Genomic DNA, 17265 nt, shown 5'->3' with positions numbered 1-17265 from the left:
ATGTATCTTAGAACTTATTTTTAGCAATAAAACCCTGAAAAATGCCTAACACCCCCAGTGGGGGTCACTGGGGGTCGCCTCTGATAGGCTGAAATTTTTTTTTTTTTTTTTTTTTGAATTCCACCCAATGGCAGTGTGCCACCTGCCACTGGGGGTCACTGGGGGTGCCCCCAGCTGGGGGTCTGTAGCATAGCTCTAAAACCCTCGTTCAAAAAAATAAAAATAAAAAACAAAAAGTACGAGGCTGATGACTGAGTATATTAAATTTATTTATTTTTTTTTATCAGTAAAGAAAATTTTCATTTAACAGCATGAAATTAAAAGTACAAGAAGATGAGATGCATCGAGAGAGATTCGGAAGTATAAAAATACCCCTACTACTGCTACTCGCATCCATACAACCAACCTCTAAGCCTCTCAAATTTTTAAATAAAAAAGTTAAGAAGAACTTAACTAGATAATTAAAATACATGAATCCCCACATAATAACCCACAAAGACACCCAAAACAACTAAAGAACTAAACAAGACCCACGGCACTGCTGCAAAACAAATTAAAATACAAGAACTAAACTAAAGACACCCATGCAGCCCGAAAGCATCCACGCCTCTGCCAAGACCACGTCACTGCTGCTACAAACTCTCCATGCCTCACGCCTGCACCTGATTACAACCCCAGAAGACCCACTCCTATGCTAACACCCTATGTACACGCCACCTCTGACGCAGCCCACACTATCTACGCCTCTGCTGCAGCCTACACCACCTACGCCTCTGCTGCTGCAGCCTACACCACCTACACCTCTGACGCAGCCCACACTACCACTCCATGTCGAGAAAAACTCTCCGGCCGAGTGAAACTCCAAGCCAACACCGGACAGCAGCACCAAGAATTTGACAATGCAGCACCAAGACCCAAGTTCACACCCTCCACCTACGCTTCTTCTTCTTCTTTCACACCCCCAAGATCTTCTTCTTACTTACACCCGCTGCAACTCCAAGACCCACCGTAAAACCAAGACCGAAGTTCTTCTTCTATCTCACCAAGACCCAAGTTCACACCCTCCACCTACTCCTCTTCTTCATTCACACCCCCAAGTTCTTCATCTTTCACACACCCGCTGCAACTCCAAGACCCACTGCAGAACCAAGATCCAAGTTCTTCTTTCTCACACCCACTGCCTCTCCCTTGCTGCAATGATCTTCTTCTTTCGCACACCCAAGTTCTTCTACTTTCTGACACACACTGCAAATCCAAAACCCGACCAAAACACCTACCAACCGTAGTGATACCACCATACATATGGAAGAAGTTCACCCCTCAAACTCTCACCCGGACGGAGCGCACGAATGAAAACCAGACAGATCTTGAAACGCCCAAACAGAGCACCGATACTACTTAAAAAATCTGAACCAGTGAACACCCCTCAAGCTCCAACTCGCACAAGAGCGCTCGAGTGAAGATCCTGGACGTCAAAACACACCTCCAGCTATTACAAAACACACCTAGATGGGAAGATCATGGGGGAAACAAGTTTATTAAAGGAAAAACCTAGCAAACAAACGAAGGAAAAAGCTAAGGCCAGCCGACCGCCATAGCCAAAGGCGGCGGCTGGCCGGCCCAAAGGAGGCCTGGGGAAGAGGTTTTTAGAGAGAGAGAGGGAGTCGGCTGAGAGAGAGGTTTTTAGAGAGAGAGGTTTTTAGCGCGCAAGTATATTAAAATTTATTGTATGATTCAAATGGTTTTAAGACACAAGAGTATTTTGAAAATCATCATATATATATATATGTGTGTGTTTGTGTGTGTGTGTGTGTTGTTGAATCACATTTGTATGAGCACTAAATTATCTTCTCATATAATCCTATTGATCACGTTTACACTTTTCCAAACGTCGTCGTTTTATTACCTGAATATACAAACGTGAGCTAGCCGGCGAGTATGTGCCAGAAACCTCTCCGATGCCTAAGTCAGCAAAATGGACAATAGACACAAAAACTCTGTGTATTTGAGAGTAAGAATTGCGATACCTATACATAGATCTTGAGCTTTTATAGATTCTGCCTGACACAATCCTAATAGAACTCTAATCTTCTTAGCAGAGTCCTCCTAAGAATCACACTCCCAAGGATAATATCTATCCTGATAACACATTACTCACTGCCAACCAAGTGAGATGGTTGCAACTCTTCTACTTAGGCTGGTAGCACGGTCAATCAAACTAAAGCAGCCCTGCTCTGAGTATTGGACAACGAAAATGACGCTCACCGAGCTGGACCCAGTTCGGTCCTCTGTTCCAGTCACACCTCGGTCTCTCCTAGATCACATATAGTCAACCCGGTCCAAGCTTAGGGCGAATATCTGCCTAGCCTAAGACCGAGCTACTCCAGTTCTTGCCTCGGTCCACAATGCGGCCCAACAACCAAAAGAGACTGTACCTAGCTCGCTCATTCTAACAGATGGACTTAGCTCAACCTAATTTATATAAATTACCCTCTCAACATTTAAGTGGAAACATAAATCATCATATATATATATATATGTGTGTGTGTGTGTGTGTTAGGTTGAGTTATATGTTCCGTTAAAAAAAGTTTGTTTGCTATTTATATTTGGATTGCAGGGTGCAATTCGTATTGTTATTGGTTCATCACAGGTTGATCTTGATGATTTTCATTTAAATTATACAAGTCGTTGAATATATTATTTATATAAAAAAATCAAGTTAATTGGACTTCAACAGCTACCTAATTGGATCACATTTCTTATAAATATTATGAACATAAAGTGTAATTTTAAAAATATACCCATCCATTTTCTTGCACAAATATAAATTAATTATGGAATTATCGAAATCTAATCAATTTAATTTAATTTAATTTTTTTTAAAAATTTTGCAATTTAAATGGTTGAAATTACCAGGACGAGTCATAATATGTGTACAACCGTGCGAACTAGACCCTTGGGAGGCAAGCCTGTCTTTAGACCTAATAAATTCATTTCTTTTCCAAGTATGTAGGAAATAATTGGAAGAAATTAAGCTTACCGAAAAAAGATCTATTAATAGAGGATATGGAAGCCCACACCCAAGAGATATGGAAAAACATTTTGAAACAAACCAACCAGGCCAAAATAAATTTTTTTATTTTTTTGGGTGACTGTAGACGTCCCCGAACGTCCCAGGAGGGAGAACCCCCGTTCTGTTCATATTGGGCTCACTACAGTTCAGGACTCTTAAATTGTCACGGTTCTTAATCTGATCTCACAATGTGTAATGTGAGATTGATAAATCACCAAAAAGTCCAAATCTGGCAAATCGTTTTGGAAAACAGATTTTGTAAAGAAGTGCCAAACATGGACTGCTTTGCCAGATACAGAGTCGCCACCTAAATATTTATTTTTGGGGAATTTAGGAAATCCTGACTCGTTGCCTAAGGCCACGTGTCCGTTATCACCAAAGTTGCCTCGGCTCGGGGACTTGGGTACGATTGGGAAAGGTCAGCTATGAGCACCTCCGCTCGCCCGATCAAAGATCGGCCTCTACTAACCATGATATCTAGTTTTGAAAACGTTATGCGTTCTTATTCCGATTATTAGCCTAGATTTACTATATAATGCGCACAACATACAAGTATAGACTGGGTCGCCTAAATTGGAACAACGCATTTCATGTTTGTTTTAAAAACGGTTTGCTACTCGCAAGTAGGCTAAAATGCAGGTTTTGCCACCCTCAAGTGGGCTTAGAAAAGATGGTTTTGCCACTGTCTAGTGGACTTAAAACTCATAGTCGATGCATTATTCTAATTTAGATAACCCAACCTTCACCCACAGGCATTCAGGCAGATATATCACATAAGCACATAGCCTCATGGTAAGCATGTTATCATGGCAATATTCACACTCATGCAGGGATGCTAAAACATAGATGCTTACTGAGTACTCCAAGCCAAAATAGAAACTAATTAGTAATCATATGCATGATCCTAGTTCATGTTAAGATGGCTAATGCAACATACGCAAGATGCAGCTACAATAGGCTCGGCTAATCTATGGATGGCATATGATGATGCTACAACTAACACGTATTCAACTTGGAATTGAAATACAATGCAGTTAGTATGATGTGCCGAGCCCGGTGCATGCAAGACAAATGTATGGATGCAAAACATGCGAGCATAAGGATGCTAATTTAAACATGCCCTAATCTAACCACTAAAAGCGGATAAATAAAAGGGAGAAAGACGTGGGGTTGGAAGACATACACACACCCACGCACACTTATTACACAATTGCCCTCACTCGGAGGGTCCAAATAAATAATACAGTCTGAATAAACAATTAAACTATTCTAGCTAATTAAATATTACAAAATTTATAATTAATTAAACAAATTAACTAAGCTATGGAAAGTAGTAAAAGGCCTCGGGAAGAGTGATGCACGCATGCTTGGATTGGCTTTGCTCGGAAATCCATTGCCATGACACATGTTGCCTCTGTTTACACTGCTTTACACCTCTGAGACTTGCACAAATCCCAAGGATGCTCTAGAACCACCTTTTGAGCACTGTGGAAGGTCACCAGCCAAAAGTAAAGGCCACCGGCCATCCATCGACCATGGATATTGATATCGGCCACAAATGTTTGGTCGATCGGCACTGTAGATGGCCGACCGGCCATATCTTCCTGCAGAAACTTGTTTTGACAGCAGCAGAGGACAGACAAGGCATGGCAATGCATTTTAAAGCAAATGTTTGCACAACCACACTCCATATCATGTTTAAGACTCAAGGGAGTATGGTGCTCGACCCTCGGACCACCAATCGCGCATTTTAATGCGTGATGGCCCAAGAAGCCAAGTTGGGCATTTTCATGTCAAATGTAATGCACACAAACACATAAGGAACCCAACCTCAATCATGGTGATTCAAGAGGCAAGGCGTGCATGCCAAATGCAACCTAAGCATGTGAGCTAAATATGCAATATAAGCATGCAAGCAAGTAATGTACATTAGGCACACAACCTAAACAAACAAGCATGCAAGGCATGAAGCAATGTAACAACATTTGAGCAACATGCAAAAGGTGGACTTAGACTAATTTGGGCAGCTCTCAAATAAGCCCGAAATAGTGGCCAAATGCTATGGAAATGAGGGCAAATGTTTATACAAACATGCATGCACACATGGTCCAACACTTAAGCACAAAGAAGCAACTTTTAAACACATTTAAAAGAGACTATTATGGACAAATGGCAAGCACATTAAACTCTGAAAAATACATGAGGGATGATGCCAAATCAACCTATCAATGCAAGCAAGGCATACAACTATGTCCAAAACTCAAGGCAAGCCAAGGGGCTTAAACCATGGCTATATGAAGCAAGTCCCAAAGGGCCGAGGGGACTCAAAACAGTCCCAATATAGGTCGAGATAAGGCCCAAAACACACTTAGATGGCATCTAAATGGCCTACACAAGGAAGCATACACAAAGGTCCAAACATGGGGCATGAAACACCAACCTTTTAAAGCATTAAAGGGGCATCAAATGTAAGCATGGAGCAAGGACTGAAATATCATAACTAATGGTGCCAAACCACTAAAATGATGCAAATAGAGCATGGTAGAGGAGCCAACTCTCAAAGCATACAAGCTAGATTGCATGGTAGCTATACAAAGCAAGCCATGGATGACCCAAACAACCAAAATTAGACCTAAATCATGCCAAAATATGCATAAAAGCTTCACAAAGCTAAGCCAAAATTATGCTAGAAACAAGGCTCAAAGCGCAAAGCATGTTAATGCAATTTCATGGCATTACAAGACAAGTATGCTAAGCATGCATGGTGTGTCTAAACCAAGTAAAAACAGTGCTATATCATGGAAAAATAAGCACAAATAACACTTAAGACATGGCCAACATGAACTTAAAAATGGTGCTCACACATGAGGCTAAAATGACACTTTTTGAAGACAACAATGAGAAGGGATGGCCTTCTCCTTCTTAGGACCTTAAGACACCATCCTCACCACTGAAATCCCTCAAGATTTCAGTGGTGAGGAGGCCTAAACAAGGTGGTCCCGAAGCTCACCAAAAATAGCACAAAATGGGAGAAAACAAGGCCTAAGGGAGGGTAAACAATGCCAAACACAAAAGTAATCTTAAACAAACTTAAAAAGGATCTCAAAAGAAGCCTTTTTTTAGTTTATGACAAAGCTCAAAAATGCTTCTAAGTATGGCTAAAAGATGAAGCAAAATAAAGACCAAAAGAGGGTAAAGTGTGTTACCCTTGTAGCCAAAAGGGGACAGCAGCTTCTTGGTCCAGAAAACTAGTCCCTTAGCCTCTAAAAATGGCCTCCAAGATGCTTAGAGTGATGGTGGAGGTGTTACGATAGGAGGTGGTGTGTAATAGAGCCAAGAACTAAGCACTTTGAAGCTAAAATGTAGAGATATAGGGAGAGATGTATGTTTTTTTGCCTTAGACAAATTTCTTGGAACCCTTGCAATGGAAGAGGAGCTCTTCTTTTATAGAGGAAGAAAGGGACCAAGTTTCTCTTAGAAGCTTGGAGCAAAAGGGCCAAGAAGGCCAAGCTTCTTGGAGAAGTTAGACAAAAGGGCCAAGCTTCTTGAAGAAGCTAGGCAAAAGGGCCAAGCTTCTTGGAGAAGCTAGACAAAGGGTTCAAGCTTCTTGGAGAAACTAGAGAAAAGGTGCAAAAGGTTCAAGCTTCTTGGAGAAGCTAAACCAAGGGTTCAAAAGGTTCAAGCTTCCTCAAGAAGCTACAAATCATGGGTTCAAAAGGTTTAAGCTTCCTCAAGAAGCTAAAACAAGGGGTTTAAAAGGTTTAAACCCCCCTCAAGAAAAGGTCTCGGCCAGAAAAAGTGGCTAATCGGCCAACAAAGTTGGCCGACCAACCACAAAATGTGTCGACCGACCATCACCAATGGCCGGTGACAAGGAAACAAGGTCGGTGGCCTCAAGCCATGGCCGGTGAGGTGTGGGGATGGCCTACAAGCTATTTCCCACCCTCAGAAGCAAAACAACAAGTGTTTGATGCAAAACCAAACACAAAACAAACAAGTCGAGAGGTCTCGAGGCAAGGCGCGTAGCCGAAACCTCCAAGAACTCAAGACGAACACGAACAGGGATGATCATCGAGTGTTCAAACGATGACGTCCAAGTCTTGAAGACGGTCAAAAATGGAGTGTCTACAGTGGCGTGTTCTAATAATCTCTATAAATGCAGCATCATGATTGTCTGAAGCAACACTTAAACATGGCCCCTGCGAGTTGACTACAAACTATAATAATTGGTGGGGGCATAAAATTCGTAAAATCCATAAATTTATACAAAAATATTATATGTCATAAAAATTTATTTAAAATCTTATTTTGAAAGTGAGTTTGTATGATATAAATTTAAAGTTAGTGGAATGTAAATTATTTTACAATGGATAGGGATTATTGATTAATTTTTCTTAATAATTTTTAAAATTTGTAATATTATTGATAAATTTATGGCACAACTTTATGAAGAAAAAAATAAAGAACTTATCCAATACTATCAAATGTGGGGTGAATTGTCTTTCATTTTTCTTTTGCGTTAATTACATTTTTAATTCTCAAAGTATAAAATTCGTGTTAATTTTTTTTTAATAAAGAAATTGTTGGAACAATCTTTTGTGTAAATAAATAAATTGAAATCAAATCAAACAAAAAAAAAATTTACAGAATTTATTTTATCGGACCGAATTAAAAAAATAAAAGACCAAGTCGAGTGTATGACACTCTATTCTTAAGACAGATTCGCCCCGCTATGGTGCTTACAGTTGAGTGGCATCCATCTCTTAGGATACAATGATTTTCACAAATTTGTAGTAGCACTCCAAACAAATTTGTCCGGCGAACTAGAACCTTGTGTTCTAATACTTTCTTTAATATCTTCTAAAACTAGAATGAAGATTATAAATGTAAAGGAACAAAATCTGGACAGCAAAATATATATTTTTAGACTGTTTTGATCCATAGAACACTACTAGAAATGTTGGTATATCTATAAAAAGGCTGTCCGAACAGGTAAGTTTCTATAACTTCAACAGATGCTAAGCGCTTGAACAGATTTAGTATGGAAACTGGACAAATCTGCAACTGTGCAGATTTTGAATCTGTCTAGAATTTCAACAGATTGAAAACATGTCTGGACAGAATTTACTTGATATTTTGATCAACCAAAATCTGTTGGAACAGGTCTAGAATATATAGACCCGAACAGGTGCAATTTGAATTGAATAGATGCTGTTTGAAAATCAAACAGATCTGGCAGTTACAACAGATAACTGCACAGCAGTTAAATCTGTTCTGGACAGTTTGAATCTGTTCGGGTGCAACAGATTTTAAGACTTGTTTGGACTGTTTTAATCTGTTGTGGAATAAAGGAAAAAACACAATTTTTGGACAATAATTTGAATTCAAATTCAAATTTAAATTACAAAATTTAAATTAATTTTTCCTGCAAGAAATTTAGGAAAAATTCAAATAAATTTTGTCTAAAAAATTAATATTAGAATCGACCTGACCCATAACCCACACCCGCGACCGGTACGACTCGGCTCGGCCGGAAAGACGGACGGACGGCGGCTGCGGCGCGCACATGTGATGGCTTGGATTAAAGTTCACTTTGTCCATAACTCCTCCCTTCTACAAACTTGGGGTGTCTCTTGGGGCCTAACTCAAGTGTTGTAGTCTAAAGCTTAAATACATATACAAACTCTCTTAAAGTTTCAATGTGGGACAATCCATTTCAAAGAAACCCACATTTACTTCTTTAAATTGTCCATTCCACGAACCCGAAAACGACGTCAACTTTTCATTCACTCATAAATGGTTTTGACGAACCGTCTTCACCGTGTGACTTACCACGCGGCAAGGAACACGTCACCTCTTCGGACCCGCCCTAAAAGATGTTTGGGGCCCACTTAATTTTGGGTTCAAAGTTGGCCCAAAATAAGCCTAATAAAACCAATTTTCCAACAATCCCCCACATGAATGGAATTTGACGGAGAGAAAATGCAACAACGTGATTTAATTACAGAGAGTACATAAATTGAAAATATTCTGCAAATGATAGGTAACTTTTGGCTTTGAACTTTCCCTTGTGATACACTATCGGATTTACTAGCTAACCAGTGAACATGATGTCTTGAACTGTTCAGCTGTTTGTGTAAACCAAGAAAATAGAACTCACACAGTATATCTCCAGACATAGTTTAGTTCTCACTATTGTGTGCATTTTGGACCTGAACAACCTGGTTTTTTATGAGTGCTTTAGAGAATTGTAGCCCTTCACAAATCTCATTGAACCGGCCCAGTTCACACTCACATAGATGATTCTTATGAAGAGTATTCTGCCATACTCCACTAGGTTTACCTAAATATAAGAATCATTAAAATTTTACTTAACCTAAAACGTTGCAGACATCACTATTTCATCCTCGAAATGGGTAGGAGTTGGACTCTCCAGTGATCCTTCTAAGTCATACACAACTCGGTTGTCCCTTTGAACCTAGATCTTGGAATCTCCAGTCAACTGGGTTAGGTTGCCGTTGTGGTAACTCTTATTTAACAGGCTTAAGTCCCATTCCCCTCGATGAATTCTCAACTAGCTCTCTTGTTAACCCTTTGGTTAGTGGATCTGCTATGTTGTCTTTAGATTTCATATATTCAATGGAAATAATTCCATTAGAGAGTAGTTGTCTCACGGTGTTATGTCGACGACGAATGTGTCGTGACTTGCCGTTATACATATGACTCTGTGCTCTACCTATTGCTGATTGACTATCGCAATGTATGCATATAGTGGGCACCGGTTTTGGCCACATTGGAATATCTTCAAGGAAGTAGCAAAGCCATTCTGCTTCTTCCCCAGCTTTGTCTAAAGCTATGAATTTAGATTCCATAGTAGACCTAGCAATGCAAGTCTGTTTGGAAGATTTCCAAGATACAGCCGCCCCACCAAGAGTAAAGACATACCCACTGGTGGGCTTTGAGTCTCTAGTATCCGATATCCAGTTTGCATCACAGTAACCTTCAAGTACTGCTGGATATCTAGTATAATTCAGCCTAATGTTACGAGTAAATTAGAGATATCTTAGAACCCTTATGATTGCTTTCCAGTGTTCTACTAATGGATTGCTCATATATCTACTTAATTTACTTACTGCATGAGCTATATCCGGGCGAGTGCAGTTCATTAAGTACATTAAGCTTCCAATAATTTGGGCATACTCTAATTGAGAAATACTTTCCTGTACATTCTTAGATAGAAACAAATTAACATCTACAAGTGTTCTAGCAAGATGGTCATCATCTTTGCTGAATTTATCAAGTATTTTCTCAATGTAATGAGATTGTGACAAAGTATATCCTTTTGTTGTTTTGGTAATTTTTATACCAAGAATTACATCAACAATGCCCATGTCCTTCATGTCAAAATGTTTATTCAACATTTTCTTAGTAGTCTTAATCATATCATTATTACTACCTATGATGAGCATATCATCTACATAAAGACATACAATGACATAACATTTGTCTGTGTTTTTAATATAAACACATTTGTCACACTCATTAATTTTAAAACCATTTGATATCATTGCCTTGTCAAATTTCTCATGCCATTACTTTGGTGCTTGTTTTAAACCATATAATGATTTAACCAATTTACACACTTTTTTTTTCTTTCCCTAGAACAGAAAATCCTTCTGGTTGTTCCATATAAATTTCTTCATCTAACTCACCATTTAAGAAAGTTGTTTTCACATCCATTTGATGAATTTCAAGATTGTACAAAGACGCAATAGCAATTAGCATTCTAATGGATGTTATTATAGTAACCGGTGAGTATGTGTCAAAATAATCAAGACCTTCTTTTTGTCTAAAACCTTTGACCGCAAGTCTTGCCTTGTATTTGTCAATTGATCCATCTGCTTTCATTTTTCTTTTGAAAATCCACTTGTATCCAAGAGGTTTACAACTTGGTGGCAAATCCACCAATTCCCAAGTATGATTTTGCAAAATGGATCCAACTTAACTGTTTATAACTTCTTTCCATAAAAGAGCCTCAGGACTAGACATAACCTTTTTAAAAGTTAAAGGCTCATTTTCTAACAAAAATGTTAAAAAATCTGAACTAGAAGATTTTGAGGTTCTAGCACGTTTACTACGCCTAAGCTTCTTTTCCTCATTTTGATCTAACTCTCGCTCTTGATCATGTTCTTGATCATTACTAGTTATAGCATCAAAAGATCTTTTATTAGTACTAATCTCTTGTCCAGTCTTATTTGGAAATACATGTTCAAAGAATGATGCATTTCGAGACTCAATAATAGTATTTACATTCATTTCGGTATGTTCTGATTTATAAATTAAAAACCGATATGCACTACTATTCTTGGCATAACAAATGAAAATGCAATCAATGGTCTTAGGACCTATCTTAATCTTTTTAGGACTAGGAATAGCCACTTTAGCCAAACACCCCCACACTTTTAAGTATTTGTAGGATGGTACTCTTCCATGCCACAACTCATAAGATGTTTGATTCACTTTCTTTCGAGGTACTTTATTTAAAATATAATTAGCAGAAAGTATTGCTTCCCCCCACAAGTTTTGAGGTAATCCAGAACTTATTAACATGACATTCATCATTTCTTTTAAAGTCCTATTTTTCCTTTCAGCAATTCCATTTTGTTAAGGTGAGTAAGGAGCGGTGGTTTGATGAATTATTCCATGTGTCTTTACAAAACTCACCAAAAGGTGATTCATATTCACCACCTCTATCACTTCTAAGTTTGTTGATTTTCTTACCAAGTTGATTTTCAACTTCATTCTTATATTGAATGAAAGTTTCCAAAGCTTCATGTTTGGTTCGAATTAAATAAACATAACTATACCTAGTATAGTCATCTATAAAAGTGATAAAATATTTTTTCCCACCTCTAGTTTGAATTGATTTAAAATCACAAATGTCACTATGAATTAATTCAAGTGGTTCCGTACTTCTTTCAATTAAATGGAAAAGAGTTTTGGATAATTTTACCTCAACGCAAATTTCACATTTATGATTTAAATCAATGTCAAATTTAGGTAAACATTCCATATTAATTAATCTACATAAAGATCCATAATTAACATGTCCTAGTCTACCATGCCATAAATTTGAAGATTCAAGCAAGTAAGAAGAAGATGTATTTTTATTAATAACTGAGGGTACAACGGTCATTACATTTATCTTGAAAAGGCCATCAGACATTGTAGACGTCCCCCGAACGCCCCGGGAGGGACGTGCTCCAGTTCTGTTCATTTGGGGTCACTACAGCTCAGACTCTCAAATTGTCACGGTTCTAAATCTGAACCAAAGAGTCCAAATCCGGCAAATCTTTTTGAGAAAATAGATTTTAAAAGAAGTGCCAAACATGGACTGCTTTGCCAGATACAGAGTCGCCACCTAAATATTTTATTTTGGGGAAATTTAGGAAACCCTGACTCGTTTGCCTAAGGCCACGTGTTCGTCATCACCAAAGTTGCCTCGGCTTGGGAACTTGGGTACGATTGGGGAAGGTCACATCGTGAGCACCCCCGCTCGCCCGATCAAAGATCGGCCTCTACTAACCATGATATCAAGTTTTGAAAACATTGTGTGTTCTTATTTCGGTTATTAGCCTAGATTTACTAGGTGATGCGCACAACATACAAGTATAGACTGGATCGCCTGAATTGGAACAAAACATTTCATGTTTGTTTGTTTGAAAATGGTTTGATTGTGCTACCCGCAAGTAGGCTAAGACGTGAATTTGCCACCCTCGGGTGGGCTTAGAAAAGATGGTTTTGCCACTATCTAGTGGGCTTAAAACTCATAGTCAATGATTTGTTCCAATCCGAATAACCCAACCTTCACCCACAGGCATTCAGGCAGTTATATCACATAAGCATATAGCCTCATGGTAAGCATGCTATTCATGGAAGTCACTCACACGCATGCAAGGATGCTAAAGCATAAAACTTACCGAGTACTCCAAGCCAAAACAGAAGCTAATTAGAAATCCATGCATGATCCTAATTATACAGAAATGCCTAATGCAACACATGCAAAAATGCAACTATAGCAGGCTCGGCTATTCTAAACATGGCATATGAAATGCTACAGCTAACATGTATTCAACTTGGAATTGAAAATACAATGCAGTTAGTATGATGCGCCGAGCCCGGTGCATGCAAAACAAATGAATGAATGCAAACATGATATCATACTGTATGCTAATTGAAACATGCCCTAATCTAACCATCATAAGCGGGTAAATAAAAGGGAGAAAGACGTGGGGTTGGAAGACATACATCACACACACGCACACTTATTACAACATTACCCTTGCGCAGAGGGTCCGAATAATATACAGTCCCAAATAAATAGTACAGTCCAAATAAATAATACAGTCCGAATATGTACAAAAATCCTAATTAATTACCAAATTAACTAAGAAAACAATAAACTGGCATGCAAGCCAGGGACTGCCTTGACTCTTCTTCAGATGATGAATAATGCATATCCGGGTTGCCTTTGCACGGAAATCCACTGTGATGCCCCAATTAGCCTCTGTTTTGCAATAACTTTTTTGGAAAGCGCGCCAAGCCCCGGAAGACTGCTGATTCTTGATTCGCTGCAACAGAGAGCAGGAAAGGGGCATGGCAATGTATTTTCACAAATGTATGCATGCCTCGATCCTCGTGCCACCAATCACGCATATCGATGCATGGTGGCCGAGGAGTCGAATTGCATGACTCAATATGAAATGAATGCACATATAAACACAACAAAACCTAAACTCCATCATGGATAATCCGGAGTGTCGGTGACTGGGAATTGAGACATGAGAGGGTGATTTATGATCCGGTGTTGGGCCGAGGTATAGACCGAGCAAGTTGAGGGCCCAGCAGAGCGATGGGCCGGGATGATCGACTGTTCACCCGGAGATGGGCTACCAGAACTTGGGCCGGGCAGAGTTTGGACTGAGTGTGTGCTGCCCCGGACCGTGCAGAAGCCTCTCGGCCAAGAAGTGACCGGTCAGACCAGGATGCTCGGTCCGAGGATGGTCGAAACCAGACAGACCGAGAGACCGGCGCTTGGAAAGGCGCGGTCAGCCGAGGTAGTTGATTGACCGGCGAGAAGGCCGACCAAAGGAGGAGCCCGGGCTAGGCTTTGCCGAGATGCCGCCTAGCCCGGTCCTTCATTTGTTTATCCGGTTAGGCGCTTAAGGTATGAAGCATGGTACGACCGAGGTAGGGCAGCTCGGCTGCCGAGCTCCAGCTGTGCTGACAGGCAGTTGAGAGCAGGTGATGAATGGCATGGTTTATGCTGACAGATGGGATAGCAGAGCCACGTGTCAGGAGATGATAGGGAGTGGATATGGGGCTCAGAAGGTATATAAGCATGTCTGCGCCCCCCATATGAGACGGACGAACGCATCTGTAAGGATTTCTTACACTCAAACACTCTCTCTCTTCACTCTATCCATCCTAAGGTGTGTGCTAACTTGACCGTCGGAGGGTTTTTCCGGCCACACACCGCCGGGTAGCTCACCATTACTTGCTCGCAGGTGATCGGACATCGACGGAGCTCGGAAGAAAGGAATACGGGCACGCTGAAATATTTGCTCCCCGTACAATTGGCGCCGTCTGTGGGAAATTCTCAGACAAAACCTTGTCTTCCAGGTTCATCTGATCGCCGTCCATGGCGAACAACGACGAGTTCCCGTTGTCCGCCATCGACGGAGCCACCCCGGAGTATACCCGAAGGAGAGAGGGACCTCCTGCCGTCCATCCAATGGCAGACTTGGGGACGCCCACTGGAGGACAGTCAGGAGACGCGCGGGATAAGCGCGGAAGGAGTCATGGGCGTTCACGGAGTCCGGACGGTCACCGGCAGAGAGACTCACACGCCAGGCGACTAGAGAACAAGTTAAAGGACCAAGACGCTGTTATCAGGCGGATGGCGGCGGAGATGGAGGATCTTAAGCGGCATGTCAAAGGGAAAGGTGTAGCTGGAGTGGGAGACCACATTGAGTGCACCCCGTCCCGCCGGTCAGGCGATCAGAGTCAGCGACGTACTCAGTCCATTTCCATCACCAAGAGTTACCAGGTTGGTGATTCCGACATGCATGCAGAAAAGTCTAGCGCGCAAGACAGTACCTACAAACCCTCACGTCCGGCGACGACGTCGAGGTACTCTAATTCTGCTCAGTCGGAGGACCTACGGGCAGTGTTAAGGGAGCGGGCTCGCCGGCACGAAGCTCAGAGAATACCAGCTTTCCAGCGGCTCTCCTACGGGGTTCATGCCAGCGAGGAGGTCGGAATGCCTCCACCCCGCCAAACAGTGCCAATATTTGAAGATACAGACCTGGCCAGACTGAGTGCCACCCCTTTTTCCCTGGAGATAGAAACAACGCCGCTTCCGGCAGGATTCCACCAGCCTAAGTTCACGCTCTACGACGGCAAAACCGATCCTTATATGCATGTGAGCCATTTCCGACAGGTCATGGCCGGACATAGGCGAAATGACGGACTTATGTGCCTAATCTTCCCGTCCAGTTTAGGTGAGCTAGGCTTAAAGTGGTTTGAGAGGTTGCCGGAAGGGAGCATACAACGGTGGCATCAGTTGGCCGAAGCGTTCGTTACGCGCTTCAAAACCAACACAAAAACACCAAAGGAAGTCGATCACTTGCTGAGTGTCAAGATGGAACCGTGCGACACACTGAAGGCATACAATTCAAGGTATTGGGAAACCTTCAACGAGATCCTAGATTGCCCGGTCAACCTTGCAATCACGCAATATAAGCGTGGTCTCCCGGTCGGACATAGACTGCGGGACTCGCTTACCATGCACCAACCGACCTTCATGGGCCAGCTCATGCAGCGCATCAATGAGCACATCCGAGTAGAGGATGATGCGTCAGCTTCCACCGTGAAGGCCACTCCGGTCGGAACAGACAAGAAGACAGCAGGCAAAGTGCACGCAGTTGGGCAAGAGTCCAGCCGCTCAAATGACCAAGCAGAGGAATCAGACCGAGGTACAAATCGTAAAAACCGGGGTAGAGGACGTCGGAGTGACCGGGATGACTACCCCCGAGATGACGTTGAGGACGCAAACAGGAGAATGAAGGCAAGGACTGGCATAACCACGGTCTTCAAGATTCCAATCTATCGCATACTTAGCGAAATCCGAGACGAGGAGTATGTCCGGTTTCCTGCTAAGTTGGGCGATGGACAAAAGGGGTACAATCCGCGGTATCGTTGTACGTTTCACCGGGAGAGGGGCCACCGGACTGAGGATTGTTTGCCTTTGCAACAACATTTGGAAGAATTGGTTGCGGCCGGGCATCTGGACCTTTACATTGATGGCGGCGTGAAACCAAATCAGGCTCCGGTCGATCCCAGGGGACAGGATGACCGAGATGCACCACCACAAGGAGTTATTAATGTCATCCACGGCATCGTGGAACCGGAGCGCGTTTGCGAACTCCGGGGCATGATCAAGAAGGCAGAGCATATGAGGGAAGTTTTGTCAGTACAGCCTGCCATCAAAAGGGGGAAGACAGAGGAGAAAGATGTGATTAGTTTCACCTCAAGGGATTTAGAGCGTATCCAGACGCCGCACAACGATGCTCTTGTAGTAACATTACGCGTCAAAGAATTTGATGTTAGACGGATCTTGATCGATCAGGGAAGCTCGGTCGAGATCATGTATTATGATGCGTTCAAACAGCTCAAACTCCGTGAGACAGACTTGGCTCCGGCCACTTCGCCACTGGTTGGATTTAACTCGCAGCCGGAGTGGCCATTGGGAAAGATTATCCTGCCGGTCAAAGCGGGATCCGTGGTCAAGCAAGTGGAGTTTTGGGTGCTACAAGTGCCTTCAACGTACAACCTTATCCTTGGAAGAGGATGGCTTCACGCCATGCAAGCCGTAGCATCAACCTACCACCAGGCGATGAGATTCCCCTCGGCTATGGGGGCAATCGAGGAGATTTGGGGTGATCAGGTCATGTCCAAGCAGTGCTTCGTGGCGGTCAACGGGAGCCGGGCTGCCAAAGGATTCGTTCAAATGATCGAGGGACCGGAGGACCGGAGTGTCTTGGATGATGTTGGCACCAAAGCAGAAGACAAGGCTGTTGAAGAATTGGTTGAGGTGCGGATTGATGCCGAGCAGCCGGACAGATTCTTCT

Source organism: Camellia sinensis, chromosome 7 (assembly GCF_055761805.1).
Source record: "Camellia sinensis isolate YWXY chromosome 7, ASM5576180v1, whole genome shotgun sequence".
Classification (NCBI taxonomy): Eukaryota; Viridiplantae; Streptophyta; class Magnoliopsida; order Ericales; family Theaceae; genus Camellia; species Camellia sinensis.
The sequence above is the reverse complement of the archived record's forward strand: the minus strand, read 5'-3'. Positions refer to the sequence as shown.